At 45.3% G+C, this 16317-nt stretch overlaps 1 protein-coding gene and 1 long non-coding RNA gene across 3 annotated transcripts in view; one reads left to right on the plus strand and one right to left on the minus strand.

The window, feature by feature from the left end:
• Window positions 1-16317, minus strand: part of LOC138447951 (C-signal-like) — a 298198-nt gene that overhangs the window by 164714 nt on the left and 117167 nt on the right. The gene's annotated exons all lie outside the window — the stretch shown is intronic.
• The window catches only part of LOC138447956 (uncharacterized), a 175657-nt gene continuing 162838 nt past the window's right edge, over window positions 3499-16317 (plus strand). The window contains exon 1 of the long non-coding RNA XR_011259974.1: window positions 3499-3583. This is a non-coding gene — a long non-coding RNA (uncharacterized lncRNA). The remainder of the gene's footprint in view (window positions 3584-16317) is intronic.

Consider the following 16317-nt stretch of genomic DNA (forward strand, 5'->3'; position numbering starts at 1 on the left):
ATCTCTTCTCTACTTCTTTATCAAATCCAGGCCACCAGTAATCTGCCCTCAAGACTGCCTTGGTTTTACTAACACCTATACGACCTTTATGAGCTATATCAAACATCCTTTTTCTGATCTCTTCAGGAACTACTGCTCTACCCCACCGAAATATAATACCATCCTCAACACTCAATTCTTCCCGAACATTCCAAAACGACCTCTCCTTCGGGGACAACTCACCTTTTGCAGGCCAACAACTTTCTATGGACCTCTTTACTTTTGTCAATATCTCATCATTTTCTACTGACCTCATCCATTCCTCCTTACTCACAACATTGTCACCAGTGGCAAAAACCAATTCCATATCCTCATTTTGTAGTTTTTCCCTCTTCCGTCCTTGCTAGCCTCAGACAATCCGCTAACACATTATCCTTTCCTGGTACCACACACACTTTAAAACTTTGGCATTGTAATCTGGTGACCCATCCCGCTACTCTTCTAGAAACTTTATCTAAACCTTTCTGTTCAAATATTGCCTTCAAAAGCCTATGATCAGTCTTACTCATGAAATGTGGCCCCCATACAAAACTTTTTCCAGAGCCCAAAAGCACCCCAAAGCCTCCTTTTCCAGGACAGAATTCCTTAATTCTGCACCTCTCAATGCTCTTGAAGCATGTGCTATGATTTCTTCTCCTCCTTCAGAATGCACTTGGGACAATATTGCCCCTAAACCCACATCACTGGCATCAACAGTGATTGTACTTCTCCACCGTGTGTCATATTTTTTCAATTTTCAATGGCGTAGCCAAATCTATCACACTCCCTTTGACCCCCATCATTCCACACAAATTCTTCTTCCTTCTTCATTTTGGTAACCCTCTCGGCATAATTCTTTATGAATTTCTGATAAAATTCAAGCATACCAAGAAAGGAACGCAACTCTCCTTTACTCTTAGGTTCCATAACCTCTTTGATTGCACTCACCATAGAGCTCTTGGGCTTTATACCCTGGGCTGAAGTCTTGTGACCCAGATATTCTACTTTGTTGACACGAAATATACACTTTTTTCTTTCCTCAATGTTATTCCTCTCTCACCCAATATTTTCAAACCTTCACCCAACCTTTCATCATGGTTCTCCACATTCTCACCAGAAACTAGGATGTCATCCTGAAAACAGAATACACCACGGATTTTACAAAATAATTTGTCCATAATCTTCTGAAAACACACCCTCATGTGTAATAAAAGTTGTTAATTTTCTGCATTTCTCTTCACGTTCCACCTGGTGATATGCAGATGCCATGTCAAAGTTTTGAAAACAAATTTCCTTGTCCCACCATAGAAAGCATTTCGCTCATATTTGGTAAGGGATGTTTGTCCATCATGACAGCTCAATTCACTTCCCTTAAATCCACACATAGCCTAAAATCCCTTGATGGCTTTTTTACTATTACTAATGGGGGAAGTCCATTCCACACACCAGCTCTTTCAATTATACCCATATTCAACAGTTTCTCCAATTCCTTCTTCACTTCCTCTCTCAAAGAAAATGGAACAGGTCTCAATGTCGCTGTCACTGGCACACATGCCTTCTTCAACACAATCAGATGTTGCATCCCTCTCACCTTGCCAATGCCTTTTCTGAACACTCCCTCATATGTATCTTCAACACACACAGAGGTATTTATCTGCAACACTTGATCATCTTGATTAGGTTGATTAGGGTCTAACTTACCATCAATCTCTTTTGGTCCCTGCAACCAAACCAGGTCATCCTTTTTTCGTAATATAAACCTTTCCTTTGATATATCTTTCCTTCAATTCAAAATCTGCCATGAAATATCCTAGTAATTCTATACGGTCTTGGTTATACACCACTGGATTTATATCTGGTTTGAGTAGATTTCTGACATTACCATCCATTTGCTCCTCGAATACCTTTCTAGACATTAAGGAAATCTTAGACCCAGAATCTGCCAACATCCTAACACTCCTACCATTCAATTTCACAGTCGCATATGGATGCTCACATTCAATCTCATCCTTATCATGAATTACGTTTACAGTAATATTTCCTATTTCTTCCGAATAACCAATTCCATCTTCATCATTCACCACCATAACTCTTCTTTGGTTCGTTTGGTAGTTTTTGCAACAGTTGGCAAAATGCCCTCTCCTTTTACATTTGGCACACACTTCCCTCTTTCCTGGGCATGCCAATGCAGCCGTAAAATGTGTGTTACTGGCACATCTGAAGCATAAACGCTCCTCATCTTTTCTTTCGCTTTTTCATGTATTCTTCTTGAATTCAACCTTTTCCTTCCTACAAGGTTTAGCCTTTCCCTTTTCTTCTGTTACGACTCAACCACATTGAGAACTTCAATCTTTCCTTCATTGTTATCTTTTTCTGATATCTTAGCCCCACAGGCCATGGAATGCTCCACTCTTTTCGCAATACTCAACACTTCCTCTAACAATGAATCATCTCTCAACCATAACTCTTCACGTATCTTGTTGCTGCTGCAATTGATACAAAATTGGTGCCTGATATGTTCATTGAATTTGAACTTTGAACTTGCAAGATAGGGCTAAATGTCTTAAAGCTGTAACAAATTCTTCTGCACTCTCACCAGGTTCCTGAACTCTAATTCCAAAGTTATATCATTAGAGTATTGTACTCGTTTTGGGATCAAAATGAATGTTCAGTTTCCTCAGAGCTATGTCCAAATCCGATATGCCATCTCCGTCTCCTGCTTCTGGTAGATATGACAATGTATCATATATTCTCTGTCCTTCATAGCCTAGAAAGTGCATGGGTAAAGTTACTTTTCTGTCCATGGAAAATTAATTACCACCTGCCGCCCTGGTATAATGCTGAAACCCCTTCTTCCACTGTGACCACTTCACTTTTGGGTTTCCTGGAAATGCCATAAATAAAGATGGTCCCAGTAGACCTGTCATTGCCATGATCATGTCAGGATGCCTGTGCTACCTTGTATGCAAGTAGTGATATGCTGTACTTCTTTTTATTTCTTGGTGGCCTTTATACTTGAACTTTGAACACTTCACATTCTTATATGTTAGCCAGCTGTGATATGTTCTACTTCTTCTTACTACTTGATGCCCTTTATCTTACTGTGTATTCTTTCTCTCTGTTAGTGGTGTAAGAAATGTTTTGTACAATGTTATTACTCTTTCCTTGTTTCCATCGTGCGGGATGTTGTGTCCCTTACACTCTCTTCCTTAGTTAACAAGGTCTAATACTAATACTCTATCTAAACGTGCCCCACATGTTCATTTTGCAGACAGCATGTGCGGAAACTTCTTGCTTTCCTAGTCCGCGTTAGGAGTTGACGTGCGCATGCGCGTCTCCCTCTTTGCACATGCGCAATTTGCTTCTGTCTTCAGGACGGTCAGGCAAGCTGCTGCGCATGTGCAAATGACCTTAGAAAGATGCAGCACTGCTCATGCGCTTGCGCGTCTCCCTCCTTGCACATGCGTGATTCGCTTCTGTCTTCAGGATGGTCAGGCAAGTTGCTGCGCATGTGTAAATTATCTTTGAAAGATGCGTCGCGGCTGTCTCACTTCTTTTACTGCTGGTACAGTGAATATTTTACTTACTTCTCAATCTTGCGGACGTGTGATTGACGAGTGAGCTGTTTCCTCACTGTTCATAAAACTAAACGGGCTCATATACCCGCAGAGCGTTGGCTGCTGCAGATGCCTCAGCCAGATAAGGCGGAACGGCTTTCTATTCTCTAGGCATGGAGCTGCGTACATTAAAAGGAAAGGCACTCCTTGCCCCCACGTCGCCCACTGTAAACGCTGGGTGGCGGAGCGACAATGCAATCGTTATTGCAGGATAAATGGGTTGCTAATCCATTGATCTGCGGTGCCAGGGGTCTGTTTGGAGATACTCGTCACCAATGAAAGATAGGCAGGCCCAATTCCAATAGATTAAAAAGGGTTTAATCAGGGCATATAGTACAGACCCCCAGCACGTCTTTAGACCAGGCTGGGTACTACAAACTGTTATAGAACCAGGGCTTTAAGTGGGGTAAGAAATCGAGGGGGGGCCCTCGTTTGGGGGCGTGGCTTGTGGGAGGGGCGTGGCCTAAAAAGTACGCAAATCGTAGGGTATACACACAAATATATATAAATGTTATATATTTGTGTGCGTACCTTACTATGGTTTGTGTACTTTGCAAGCCATCTTTTATAAACGTAGAAATATGTTACATATTTCTATGTTTAGAAAAGATGGCTTGCATAGTACACAAACCATAGTAAGGTACGCACACAAATATATAACGTTTATATATATTTGTGTGCATACCCTACGGTTTGCCTAGTTTTCAGGCCATCTTTTCTAACATTTCAGGTTTATAAAAGATGGCTTTGAAAGTACACAATTCAAGCCATCTTTTATAAAGCTTTGACTACGGACAAAATTGTCCATCGGCAAAGCTTTATAAAAGATGGCTTGAAATGTGTACTTTCAAAGCCATTTTTTATAAACCTCGAAATATGTCGAGGAATCCCCAGGTTCGCCGAGGATTAAAGACGCCTCGGCGACCTGGGGAAACAAAGGGACAGTAACTGCCTCTGGTGACCTCTCGCGCGAGGGGTCACCAGATGCAGTTACTGTGACTGACGGAAGTGGCAGCCAGTCACAGCGTCGCTGTGGCTGGCTGCCACTTCGGTCAGCTTGCCTGACTTCATTGCAGGCGCATTATCCCGTCGCGGCTACAGCCGCGACGGGTTAATGCATCCCGCCAATGTTGTGGTAGGACGGGGCCCCGGCAGGGCCCCGGCTCAGTCCCACTTTTTGGAGACTGCCGGGGCCCGGCCCCGGCAGGCCCCGGCCCACTTTAAGCACTGTATAGAACCAACATTAAATATAAACATTCTTTAGGTCTAACTAGGCTGTAAGATTCTACATAGAACTAAGTTGCATCATGTGCATGAAACATTCAGTATTCTATATACAGCAGGCCTGACGGCAACTATTTGCATACAATCAGATAACGTCATAACATTCCCTACATACAAAAATAATTAAACAAGTTAGAAATTATTTTTGATTGTGTAGTTCTGAAACTGCATGATGCACGGTTGCGATGGAATTCATAAGGTAACTTGCTCTGCAATGCAACTGGATTCATAAAACCCCAATTATAGTAATTTTGAATAAGAAAGTAAAACAGTACTCAGATTTCACAGTACAACTGATTTTTACAACAAAAAGTGCCATTTAATATTGGATTTAAAGAATAGTATGCCGCGTAACCCTGAAACCTAAACTCTACCAAAAGGAATCCATGGCATGCACATGGTCTGGTTATCTTCCAGGCACTCCCCCCTCGCCTCCCCTGGTAATTGCCCACCCCTTTTCGGCAACTTCTGTTACTCTTCAGCCGCCGAAGCCTCCCCAAGTTGACATGATCACGGGGGCTCCTCGTCGCAGGGGGCAATCATTGTCTGTGTCGGCTCATTCCAGGCAACTAATTCTGTACTTCCTTCCCTCATCCCAGTCCATACAGCCCTATAACATGCCATAGTCTCAGCCATTGACCAACGCTTTAAATCCGCCCACCAAGCTTCAAATCTGGGCCCCTTAGCTGACTTCCAAGCCATTTCATTTCTGTGCTTTGCCAACACACGTGTGGGCAGGCTTAATGGCAGAGGACATAGGCTTCTTGTTACACATTAAAATTGCTTTGATTTTCTGATCGCAGTAAGAAATGTATTCAAAACCTTTTTCAACAGGCACTACAAAACGGATAATTTCAATGTGCATAGAGTCTCCTCGAGTTTCTTCCAAATCATAACAGAAAAGGCTTCGCCTCGACCCCATGCCCTCTTTTCTTGCTGCTACTGCTCAGTGTTTAGTATTGCGGAACGCTGTTCATAAATGTCTGTTTGTTCTGCAGGCTATGTATGGGTTAATAATATTCCGGTCTCATATGCAATGGAAATTGCGTGCACTCTCATTTTATGTGGATTAATTGGATGGAGACATGCTCTGGGGACACAGTACATGAAGATACAATTAGGAGACTTTCCCGGAATGACATTTGGACTATGCCTCAAGGGGGGTTGCTAGGTTTGCAAAAAATCCGGGGCTACACTAATGTGGGGACTGTCGGGACTTGGGGCTAGCTTGCCTTTTGGTTGTAGCCTTAAGCTACAACCAAAGGACCTGGGGTTATAGCCCCACCCTCCCTCCTTGCCTCCCAAACAACACCTCTGATGCCTCAGAAATCTTTCCCAGAGCATGGTTTACTAATTCAAGCAAGCTGGTACATGTGTGCTCCCCACGAAGCAACACTCTTCTTCTGTCACTATCACCCCTGTAGGAATGGTGATTCATGCGCTCCTTGCTTGCTCCTGCCTAGGAACACGTCTATGTAATTCCTTTGAAGTCTTAGGAAGGTCGCAGCATTCTGGCAGCAAAACGGAGCAGGGACAGTTGGAGACTTCCTCTGAGGGGGAATATTTTGAGATTCCTGAAGAGGACTCAGGCTCGCTAATCTGAAGAGCTACCTAACTTGATAGTTCCACCTCTGAGCTCTTAAATAGCCTTCAGTCATCACTCTAGAATGGCCCACCAAAGCGGGCAAAATGCTTGCCTGGCTTGAGAAAAGAGATGAGGGACAACGCCACGTCCGGGAAATAGTCACTCCACATGACAAACGGTGTCAGTAGGACGCTGAGATAGCAGAGGCCTTTGCCGAGTTTTATGCGGTCCTATACCAAGCCCCAACTCTTCCGCTTGACCCCTCCCTCTTAGATAACATCACACTGCCAGTCCTCTCAACGCAACAGAAGGAACAATTTGACTCCGCTCTATCAGATGCGGAAATCACAGAAGCCATAACACAACTTCAAACAGGGAAAACACCGGGTCCTAACGGATTCCCAGTTGAAACCTGGCAAAAACTAGTTGGAGACAAAATAGCGCCCCCCCACCCCCTTCATAAAATGTTCCTCAGTGCCCGAGAGCAGGGGACCCTTCCGCCAGACTTATGTAGGGCAACCATCGTAGTCATCCCCAAACCCGACAAACCCCCTGAAAAATGCACTTCCTACAGACCCATATCACTAATTAACAGCAAAGCCTAAGCTCCTAGCTAATCGATTACAATTGGTCGCAACTACCCTGATCCACCCGGACCAATGCAGCTTTATGCCACACAAATCGACCCAGATGAATCTGCAACGTCTCCATCTGGCACTAGAACAAGCCACTATTATAGATGGACCACTAGCCCTATTTGCAATAGATTTTGAGAAGGCGTTTGATTCGATTCACTGGGACAGCCTGTGGGAAATCATGCGACGTATGGGGTTCAGGTAGGCCTTTTTGGGATGGGTACAATTGCTCTACACCAATACCCAGGCAGAAGTGAAAGTAAACGGATGGTCATCCCGATCCTTCCCTTTCGGCAGGGCACCCGACAGGGTTGCCCACTTTGCCCCCTTCTCTTTGCCCTCGCGATCGAGACGCTCGCTCTACGGCTTCGCCAGAATGCAGACTGGATAGGGTTCAGATGGCCAAAGGGATACGATGACCGAACATCCCTATATGCAGACGATCTCTTGATATATCTGGGGGATCCAACCTGGTCCTACCCCATAGTGACGCAGATGCTCATATGTTTTGGCGAGTTAAGTGGACTAAGAATCAACTGGGGAAAATCCGTTTTCTTTCCGGTAAAGGGTGGGGTGCAGGCCATCCCCCAGGACTGCCCGTACCGAGTGGAACGGCAGGGCTTCCTGTATCTGGGAATCTGGATATCCGAGGACTTGGCGGGGTATATAAAACACAATCTCCAACCGATTATGGACCGATTTATCAATGATGTTCAACATTGGAAACTTCTCCCCCTGACTCTTAATGGCAGAGCCACACTCTTCAAAATGATGACTCTCCCAAGATTTCTTTACATCCTGCAAAATGCCCCGCTCAAGATCCCGAACTCGGAATTCGACCAAGTAGAGATACTCCTTAGAGAACTCATATGGGGTGGAGGCCAACCACGCTCAAGAGGTCGATATGGGAAGGTGGGATAGGAGTGCCCCGCCTCCAAACCTATTACTGGGCTTCACAATTAACAGTGATTAATGACCTACTCCCTGGGGACCGGGAGCTGCCCCACATATGGGCCGAGTTAGCCACCATTCACAACGTAGACCCACTTAGTCTCCTATATCGGCCCCTTCCGAGACCCCCTCCACCTACAACCACAACACACATCATTACCGTTTGGAAACAAGCACACACATTTGTAGGGTGGAAAAACAAAATTACTGCCGAACAACCCCTATTGCAAAATAGCAACTTGACCGAAATCGTAAAGTTTGAGCCATTGCCCAAATGGGTGAGGGAGGGAATCCTGAAGGTTGGGGATATTCTCGCAGATGGGAAACTGGCCTCATTTGACACATTGCAACTGCAATTCCAGATCCCAGGTACAGAGTGATATCACTATGTGCGGCTGGCCCATGCCCTGAAAACTCACATACCAGCAGACGCTACTGTACCGGACTACACTGATATAGAGCGCAACATGCTGCCAGCATATATTTCCACCAAATGCACTTAAATCCTATATAACGCTATATCATCCTTCGGAACCCCCGAATTGAACAGTTTAAAGGCGAAATGGGAAGTAGATGTGGGGGAAGTAGATCCAGGTCTGGATACAGGTGCTCATGCACCCCCGGGAGATCGCTATCTCCTCCAGGCTTCGCCTAGTACAGCTGAAAATATTGCACTGAGTACACTATCCTAGCACACGCTTATATGGTTGGAAACGAGCTCCAAACCCAAACTGTCTTCGATGTGGAGAGGAAGAAGGAACCTTCACACATCCTATGGACATGCCCCCGGATACAAACCTTTTGGATTGCATGCTGTAATGAAACCGCTAGAGTCCTGGCCCGCACCATACCACTGGACCCAAGGGCCTTACTCCTAGGCATACCTAACGAAATAGATGTTAATAAATGGGAGAGACTGCTCCTACACACGGCAACAGGGCTGATTAAGCGCAACATAGCGCAGAAATGGGGAGCCCGAGACTCCCCGACGCTGGACCAATGGATAGCGGATATGGACACATGTGCCATGTTGGAGCGCAGGATCTACAAAGCAAGGGGCTGCCCCAACAAAGCCTCGAACATATGGGAAAGATGGGAAGAGGAAGTGACTTAGGACTCTCTGTCACAAGTGATATGAGCACGAACAATACACAAACGTACTCACGTAAAAAGCCTTTTTGTCATTGATAACATGTGTAATACCCTTTGATTATGAATAAACATGATAGTCCCTATGTTGGTTTTGTTTTTGTGATTGTTATCTTAAAACAATAAAAAATGTTTTATCAACAAAAAAAAATAGAATGGCCCACCAAACGTTTAAAACATTGAGCTCTGAGATCATTTAGATTATCACATTCAACCAATATACGATGTAATGTTTCAATTACCCCGAAACAATGTAAAAAGGGACTGATCGCTTTTCTATTACAATTTTGTTGTGCGCGCCCAATATTTCATACATAGGGAATAGATTAAGACCGTAATCTAAAAAAAAAAGGATACGTAGATGAGAGTTTGGCGATTTTTCAAGATGCAATGGAATCTCACTTAGGGGTTTCTCAACAGCCGTGATGTATGAAAACAGCTAATATGACTTACATTCAGAGTTGGTAGATAACCAATCAAGTCTCCACAATGTCTTTGTAACGCTATTAGCAATAGAAGACAGCACCGCGCCTGATGCCTCCAAAGAGGTCAATATAAATTTACATTATAGATGGCAAGTATTAGGGGCGTGGCCTGGAGCTCATGGCGAGTAGAGGCTGAGTTGCCGTGCTCCGGCCGAGGCGCTGTTTCTTGATCCTTTTTGCCTAAATCGACTTATGCCCTGACGGTGAAAAGCAGCTACGTGGGTAGCAGAAGCGGTCCCCAGCACAATCCACCTGGTTTGCCGAAAAATTGGACCTCAGGGGCTAGCGGGTCCACACTTGAACTGATCCCCCCCGGCGCGCATCCAAGATGGCGGCCTGCCTGTGACTGTGGAGCCTCTCGAGGAAGCGGCCCCGCGCGCCACATCTGCAGCAATAACTCACGCCGGAGTGAGCAGTGACCACTCTGGGTCCCGGGCTCCTGCACAAGATTGCCCAAATACTGAAGCTGCTCACCCATGGCGGCCCTCACTGTGCTTGGGGCCGCTGCGGGACACCCACCCCGGCACGAGCTGGAAGCCGCGCTGATCGATCACCGCGCACGCAGTGAGAACGGAGGGAGCAACTTGGAGACGCCGGTTGCAGCCACCCAGGACTCCGACCCAGCGCTGTTGGGAAACCCCAGAAGCGAGGAGCTCGCGCCCGAACCCGGACTGGAGAGCGACACAAGCGCATCGGATAGAACGAGAGAAGGCAGCGGAGAAGGCCTTCCCCCCTGCCTCTGAACCATCCGGCCTCAGAGAAGCAGAGACACACCACTAAAGGTGAGGATGGAGGGGTCAACGCGCTAGCAGAGGAACCGCTGCACCTCACACATAAACGGGTGCAGTGAAACACGCCATCATCATAGTGAGTGGGCCCCCCCAGGAACTGACCAGAAGGTCCACGGCACCAGAACCTAGGGGTCGCATTGATAATAAAACCCATCACCCTGGGAACTACATATAGAGTAACGAGGTGCTGGGAGAAGGCTCTCTGCACCCAAACCAACGGGCCACTCGTACTGGGGGTCACAAACTTGGCCCCGGCCCTAACAAACAAAGGACTAATTTAACAAATTGGGAAGATCCGGATTATGGGAATACCACCCTCGGGGATCAAAAAGGATCTATGAGAATAACAAGCGAAGGGGATGGCAACCCTATCACTTCCAGCCACACTCAGGTAAATAATATGCCTATTGTAGGAAGACAAAAGCTGTTGCAACACTTATTTAAAATGTATGGGTGTCATAATGACACTCAATACTGTGCCAATGGAGAAACATATAACAAAGGCACTTCAAAAAACAACCACTAGATAGTAACACAAATAATTTTATTTGTCTTCATGATGAAGCTAATCTAAAAATTCCACTTAGAAAAATGGAGAACATTATTCACAATACATCTAAACATGATTACAGCAAATGCTGAGTTATTTACAAAGCTAAAAGAATGTTGTGGGGTTAGTACGTGACAAGTAGTGCCATATGGGCACTAGCAACATCAAACATTTTAAGAGTAGAGTGCTGTTTGATTTAACAAGCTCTATCGAAAGAAAAACCTATTAGATGTCTTAGGTTTCTGTTTGTGGAAGTCGACATATGTTTCGGCTAAAAGCATCCAAAAAATCAGGCAATGCACAAAACAGTTGTCTGTTGATGCGGGTGTAGCCGTCTTCAGGACATGAGAAAACAAGGTGATAGCACAACTTGATGGTGTTGAGTACTTAGTAAACGTATTTATTTGACAAAAAAATCCACTGTAAAGTAAACAAACAGGCAAAAAAATGAATAAAAAGTGGTTGAAAGGGTACATTTAAAAAACATTCCATATGTTGCAGGAGCGGAGTCTTCCATACCAGTGCACATCATCATTATCAACACTGATAGTGGCCGAGAGATATGCATGTAGTGTTACTTTTTCAAACATGAGGCGAGGGAAGGAAAATTTTCCGTTAGTAGTTTAGAGCAAAATGCCTGAAAATGGAGCCGTGCAACCACAGGAAGAGACCATATGTGTCTCAAGGAAATAGTTTTTAAGTGGTTTTAAGTTTTTTTTAAATTACACAATGTGGTACTGTCATGGGTACGACTCGGGGCTGGTCATTCTGGCGCCGCTGGCGCTATTTACATGCAATCCGAATTCCCCCTACTAAGATGGAGTCTCAGACTTCGAGTGCCGTTCCAGCCCTCCTGTAGCAAGAGGAGACAGTGGCTCCGCCCCTTCCTCACGAAAGAGTATTTCCGGAGGCAACGCCGACAAGGCAGTGCGTTGCTACGACTTACTGCAGCCACGCTTCGTGAGTTCACAAGATTCACCGTCAAGTTTCCTTATCTCTATTACCCGTCTTACTCCCTATCTAACCACCCCCTGTTCACACTTCTTATTCTTAGCAGAACCGCCGGCTTCAAACTCCTCCTTCTGTACCCTCGGGTCCTCACTCCTATCGGAAGCCCGTCCTGTGCCTCATGGGAGTAAGTGCCTAACTTCCATTTCCCTATTTCATCATTTTCCGTCTTTTGGTTTCCCGGAGTAAATAAACTCTTTCCTTTCTCCTTTAAGTGAGGGTCCGAACCCGTTAGAACACGGTCTACGTTTCCCATCATTCTCGCAGATCGGGAAGATTAAGCCATTCTTCCGAACACACTCAAAACACTACCTGTGTATCGTACTAACTCTGTAAAGGGTCTGTCATTTCCTTCCTTCTCCTACCACGAGACCGAGCTCCAGCCTCCTCAGTTGCCCTGTTCTACAGATAAAGACTGCATCCAAGGTATCCGCGCTTACAATTCCATAAACAAAGTTTCACACGTAGTTCATTTTCCTTCAACCACTTTCATTTATATTAACAGTCGGAACCCTAAACACCCGACACCAGAATCCTTCGAGCACATCCCAGCTGTCATCCATCTGCGCTCACCAGCTACAACAGCACCTTCCTGAGCTTCACAGCGCACCCCAGCTACACAGGGTTTTTTCCCTTCAAAGGGTTTCCCTGGCGCCTTCTCTACACGCCTTGTTTGGGAGGCGGGGCAAAGAGGGGTCAGGTAGATCCTTAATCTCAGCGGGTCCATTTGAAGACAAGGTAAGAGTGTCATTTCTGCATTTGGGATCCAGCGGCCCCCACTTGATAAGGACTGCTTCTGTCAGAAAACCGTGAGACCCATAAGCCTCTCTAATCTTTCGGTGTGGTAAAGGTTAACAGATAGCAACGCCTCAAAAAATATTGACAGTGGTAGCCCTATCGGTGTTGGCTGTTGGAAACTAAAATGGAGCAACAGATACAACAGTTAGTCTCGGCTGTACAGGCACTTTCAGCAGAAGTGCAACAGCTAAAACAGGAAAACACGTCATTGCGGCAACAGGTGAACAAAGCCTCACAGGGTGCCGGGGTTCCGCCGGATCCTCTTCCTTCAAGGCGTTTCGACGGTAACCCCCACATGGTCAAAGAATTCCTAGAATCTTGTACCGTCCAGTTTACTTTCAAAAATGCCTTTTTTCCTACCGATAGGGATAAAGTAGGACACATGATAGCCCAAATGACGGGAGCAGCCCTGGCATGGGCAACTCCCCTGGTAGTCAACAACAACCCAATCTTGGATTCCTACCAAGCCTTTTGCAATAGCGTAAAAAACATGTTTGGTAGGCAAGAGATAGTCATAGCTTCACAAGAACGTCTTATAGACCTAAAACAAGGCAACCTTGACATTTTGACTTATGTCACCAAATTTAAGCAGTATGCTTCAGACACGGCCTGGGCATTAATGACAATATTTAGACGAGGGTTGTCAGAGGAGTTAAAAGACGAGGTTTCTCGAGTTCCTCGTCCAAATAACATGTCTGAGTTCATTGCATTAGTGATGCAACTGGACTACCGACTTCAAGAGAGAAATTGTGAAAGAAAGAACCGGAATCTCCGATCCTTCGCTGATTATCCTCCTAAGCCTCCTAAAACTTTCCCCACTGAAGAACCCATGCAATTGGGTACCACCCGAGGCCCACTTTCAGTAAAAGAAAGGTGTAGAAGAAAAACTTTAGGCTTATGCATGTACTGCGGGGCTAACACTCACACGGTAAAGGAATGCCCAATTGCGCCTCCCCGAAAGCCGGGAAATGGCAGTGCCCGGCAGTGAAGGGAACCACGGTGCCGGGTTCACCTTCTACTTCTAGTTCCCTTCATAACGCTCTCCCCTCTCCTCTAACTTCTTCAACTGATCACTCTATGATCATATTGGGGGTTTCCCTCTCCTGGAATAACCACCGTTTGGAAAACGTACCGGCGTTAATTGACAGTGGAGCTGCGGGAAATTTTATAGACGACCTGTGGGCTAAAAATCAAGGCATTCCCCGCTCCCGTAAGCCTCAGGCCATCCCTGTGGAAAGCGTAGACGGTAGCCCCCTTAACTCAGGACCAATTACTGATCACACTGTTCCTGTCATTATATCCTTGTCTAATCACTATGAGACATTGGAATTAGACATTATCAGAACAGCCCATTACCCGGTGATCTTAGGTCTTCCTTGGTTGAAGAATCATAACCCTTATATTAACTGGACCGCTGGCACTCTATTTTTGGGATCCGAATATTGTATCCACCAATGTATCGTTCAAGACAAGCGACAACTGGAAGCATAGCCCCAGAACGTCCAACCGGATCTCGGAACAACCACGGTGAATGAGATCTCAGCACTACCCACACAATACCACGAATATCATCGGGTTTTTTCCCAAACTGAATACACAGAGTAACCACCACACCGCAGAGACGATTGCGCTATTGATTTGATTCCAGACCGTCCTCTCCCATTCGGCAGGATGTACATCTTGTCTGCCAGAGAAAAAGAAGTATTAAGAGAGTACCTCCACACCAATCTACAAAACGGTCTTATCACCGAATCCCATACACCAGCTGCAGCCTCTCTTTTCTTTATTCCGAAGAAAAACACCACGGAACTTCTTCCTTGTATAGATTTCAGGGGACTGAACAAGATTACCATACCGGATAAATATCCTATGCCACTCATCCCTGATATCTTGGAGGCAGTTCGAGGAGCCCACATTTACACCAAACTAGATTTAAGAGGGGCGTATCATCTCATACGTATTAGAGCGGGCGATGAGTGGAAGACTGCATTCCGAATCCCTTTCGGCCACTTCCAGTACAGGGTAATGCCCTTTGGCCTTTCTAATGCGCCCGCTGTCTTCCAAAGGTTCATGGACCACATCTTTGCCGACATCGCCCTGCATTATGTCATCATTTACCTGGATAATATACTGGTTTTCTCTTCCACGATGTCAGAGCATGTAATTCATGTAGAAGAAGTACTCCGTCGTCAACAACAAAACCATCTGTACTGCAAGATCAAAAAGTGCGAATTCCACAAATCCTCAGTAGCCTATCTTGGATACATACTTTCAGGCAAGGGCATTTCCATGGATCCTACTAAAGTGTCGGACGTTAAGAATTGGCCTGCTCCCAGAACAGTCAAAGAAATCCAAAGATTCCTGGGCTTCGCTAACTTTTATAGAAGGTTTATCCCTCATTTTTCCTCCCTATCTCAGCCTTTAACACATCTACTAAAAAAGGGAATCCCTTTCAACTGGTCTCCGGAAGCACAGGAATCCTTTGAGGAGCTGAAAACCCTTTTCACCCAAGCTCCCATTCTTGCAGTGCCAGATCAACAAAGACAGTTCATCGTAGAATCTGATGCCTCCCAACAAGCTTTAGGAGCTGTACTCCTGCAGCCCGATGATGACAACATAGAACATCCCATAGCCTATCTGTCCAGGACATTATCCCCTGCTGAAATCAATTATACGGTCTTAGAGAAGGAGTTATTAGCAATAAAAAGAGCCTTCGAAGAATGGCGCCATCTTCTTCTTGGGTCGGTTCATCCGATAGAAGTTAGAACCGACCATCACAACCTCTGTGCTCTTCAATATGCACAAACTTGCAACAGTCAGCAAGCCAGGTGGGCCCACTTCTTCTCCCCTTTTCGGATAAAATTTACCTTCGTCCCAGGCAATCAAAACCTGAAAGCGGATGCACTCTCTCAAATAGAAACTCTGCAGAAATCCCCATTTCAACAGGAACCCTTGTTTCCCACCACCCTCTTTGTATCAGTGATTCAAGACTTTCTTAGCAAAATAGCTAATGAATCCCAAGATTTGGAGACATCACATCCGGATCTAATAACAAAATGGAAATTGACCAAGAGTAATAACCTTCTGTTTAGGAATCAGCAGATGTTTATTCCCAACGAAGGTCTTCAGAGAGAAGTGTTAAGAATGTGCCATGATTCTCGAGCAGCAGGTCATTGAGGAATACACAATACTTTGGAGTTAATACTAAGACATTTCTGGTGGCCAGACCTACAATCAGATGTACGTGAATATATTGCTTCCTATCCTGTTTGCCTCCAGACCAAAACCCCCAGAAGACCTCCTTTGGGTGAATTGGTAAAGATGCCTCTGCCTACGAGACCTTGGCAGATAATATCCACAGATTTTATTGTAGATCTACCTAAATCCGATGGAAACACCACTATCATGGTGACAGTTGACACATTGACAAAAATGGCTCATTTCAT

The sequence above is a fragment of the Ambystoma mexicanum genome, chromosome 1p (genome assembly GCF_040938575.1).
Source record: "Ambystoma mexicanum isolate Mex_15411 chromosome 1p, UKY_AmexF1_1, whole genome shotgun sequence".
Taxonomy (NCBI): domain Eukaryota; kingdom Metazoa; phylum Chordata; class Amphibia; order Caudata; family Ambystomatidae; genus Ambystoma; species Ambystoma mexicanum.